The sequence below is a fragment of the Dipodomys ordii genome, unplaced genomic scaffold (assembly GCF_000151885.1).
Source record: "Dipodomys ordii isolate 6190 unplaced genomic scaffold, Dord_2.0 Scaffold41, whole genome shotgun sequence".
NCBI lineage: Eukaryota > Metazoa > Chordata > Mammalia > Rodentia > Heteromyidae > Dipodomys > Dipodomys ordii.
This window is the reverse complement of record NW_012267257.1, coordinates 7,164,128-7,167,308: the sequence shown is the minus strand read 5'-3', so window position 1 is coordinate 7,167,308 and position 3,181 is coordinate 7,164,128. Positions and strand designations below refer to the sequence as shown.

Sequence of the window (3,181 nt, the reverse complement as noted above, 5' to 3'; positions counted from 1 at the left end):
CTCCAATGAACTAAAGCTAACTTCACACTGTGCAGCACCACCTATGATGACAAGATAGGAAGACAATATTCTGATGTGCGACTAAGATACTCTGTAACCCAAGCCAATGATCAGAAAGTACCTCTTCAAGGAGACCCACCCCATTCCATGCTGTCACAGCTGAGTTCAGGGACCGGCCTTGTTTGTGTCACCCAGCGGTCCACATGAAGTTGCTACTCTTTTTTTTTTCCCCCAATATAACTTTATTATTGTTAAAAAGGTGTTGTACAGAAGGGTCACCATTTGAAGTTGCTCCTTTTAGGAATACAAATGCCCTCTTCCTACTGGTGACAGCCTCCAGTGTCACCACTCAGGATCTGTGAGTATACTGTTCTTCCCTTAGCTCTTCATTCTGTAACACAACTCAGCCATCCTCCCATTCTTCATAGCATGACCAAGTCCAAGCTGTAGTATTTAAAGGTATTCAAGTACTAGGAAATAAAGGTTCCCCACCACCACCAAAGAATTAAAAGTTGCTGAGTACTTCTCAGGATTAAGCACTATGATTCTTTATTAAATTCTTGCCAGAAAATAGGGTTTTCTTATCTAGATTTGTGGATCAACAAACCAAGAATCAATAAGAGGATTAAAATCAAGGCCTGGGGCTAGGAAGGTGGCTCAGTGGTACAGCGCTTGCCTTGCATGCATGAGGCCCTGGGTTCCATTCCTTAGCACCACAGCAAAAAGAAAAAAGCCGGAAGTGGCGCTGTGGCTCAAGTGGTAGAGTGCTAGCCTTGAGCTGAAGAGCTGAGGGACAGCACCCAGGCCCAGAGTTCAGGCCCCACGACTGGACCCAAAAAAAAAATAGATAAAAAATAAAATCAAGGCCTGTGTTACCAGCATGGCCTCGTATTTTTTTCTATCATGGAATGGTGCATAAATAAAAACCCAAATTGTCAATGTTACATTTTAGAAAAAGATATTCAACCCATGTGTTGGGGCAATTTTTTCATATTTAGGGAACTTTCTCCACTTACTGTTTAATTCCATTTTCAAAGCTATATTTATGTGTTTATGCCACAGTTTTCAGATATTATTAATTTGGGGGAAAAAACCCTATTTATGTATAGTCTTTCAGTTGCGTATGTGTACTTATATAATAATTAGTAAGTCCATAAAACTCTTGTAATACTGACAAAACTAATACTTTCACTTGAATCATTTACATAGAGGCCATTATAAGTGTACTAGCACTTGATATTATATACGACTGTGTCCTTGTTACTCTGATTTCCTACCTAGAAATGAGACTGATTTTTGAAGTTTGATTTAGGGAAATGCTGAATTTTCCTTTTTAGGTCAGAATGCTAACAAGCACATTTGGACTCCAAAGCATTTGTTACTTCTAACATAAAAGAGTGATGCATATGTACTAATTGACTTAGCTAATTAAAATAAAGACTTCTCTAGCTTCATTCCAGCCATTGCTGCAGCTGCTCCAATACTCCAACAATCAATCACCAGCCCCTGTTTCCAGGATGGTGATCCATATATACATTGCCTCCTCCTCTGGTTCTATGGAAATTAAGAAGAAACAGCAAGATATTCTTGGCTTCTTAGAAGCTAACAAAATTGGATTTGAAGAGAAAGATATTGCAGCCAGTGAAGAGAAGTGGATGAGAGAAAATGTACCTGAAAACAGTCGACCAGCCACAGGGTGCCCCGTGCTGCCTCAGATTTTCAATGACAGCCAGTACCGTGGGGACTATGCTACCTTCTTTGAAGCCTGAGAAAATAATTCAGTTTGTGTCTTTTTAGGACTGACAGCTCCACCTGGTTCAAAGGAGGCAGACAGCCAGGTAAAGCTGCCGGCATGACTCTTGAGCATTCTGCCACCAGCATCTTGAACATTGAATCTCATTTGCTTTTTATAAAATAGCAAAAGTATCTTGGCTTCAAAAGAAACAGACTGAATGTTGTTAGTTGGTTTCTCACATTGCAAACAATACAAATGAATACATACTTAAAATGCGAATGCTCTGGTGAGATGATTGGGTGATGAACATAACATCTTAAGCAGATACAGAATAGAATGGAATGGAATGGAACGGAACAGAACAGAATAGAATAGAATAGAACAGAATAGAATAGAATGGAATAGGCATAGTATTATTATCTGCCAAGGCATTTTATGTATTTCAGTGATTTTACAAAGAAAATACTTTTTTTCATATTCTTGTTGCAGCTCAAATATATCTACAGATGGAGATTGATGAATTTAAAGGAGAAAGGCTCTGCTTTTCAAATTATCTCATTAACTTTAAGTATAACTTTTGATAATAATGTGAATAAAATGTACTTGCAAATAAAAAAATACAATAAAGACTTGTTCAAGGATAGTTCCTTAAAGGAATCAGAGCCTTGTAATTGTTACCTATGATCCACGTGATTTAGACACAAGTAATGATGTCTTGTGCAACTAGCTACTTGAGAGGTAAGACTAGCTACTTGGGAGGTAAATACACTCACACTTCTTCAACATTTCCAGTTAAGTCACTGACATAAATTTACTTTTATAAATAAGAACTAGAGAATTTCCTTTCAACCCGTTGTGTCCTCTACCTGAGTAGGCATAAGAATTCAGCAAGGCAAGGCATTTCTGCTTTTCAAGTATCAGGGTATGAGAGAGGAATGAGAGTCCACCAACCAGCATGCTACTACATAGTGCTTTGGTACTGAATGCTGGATTCTGGGTTTTTTTAATTTAGCATATTTTATATTGAAATATCCACTGAGTACCTTCAACATCCCAGATGCTGGGGTAGGCCCCAGGAATGTGACTGCATAAGGCTCTCAATATCATTGTCCAGTAAATGTCCAGCTCAGAGAGAGATGCTGCATAATTGGGCTCCACAGTTTGAAATCTTTTGGTCATGCATAGGTCATGCATGGTGGCCTCCAACCACATTCTAAAGTTTACCTATCACTCCATTAGCACATGAAATCTAGACATGGACCATTTTAATGTCTCCTGTGCTCATCTTCAAGTGTCTAACCAGAATTAATTATATTGTTAAGCAGTATAAATAAGGTAAATCTATTGTAGAGCTACTTAGCATAATGATATGGTACAGAGAAATGGGTCAGGGTTTAAGACAAAACTCCTTGGTTGGATTTCAGGTTTCACTGCTTATTAGGTTTG

The 3,181-nt window shown here is 38.4% G+C and overlaps 1 pseudogene; it reads left to right on the top strand.

Moving 5' to 3' along the window:
* Positions 1-1,517: 1,517 nt before the first annotated feature.
* Positions 1,518-1,898, top strand: LOC105987352 (annotated as a pseudogene).
* Positions 1,899-3,181: the final 1,283 nt, after the last annotated feature.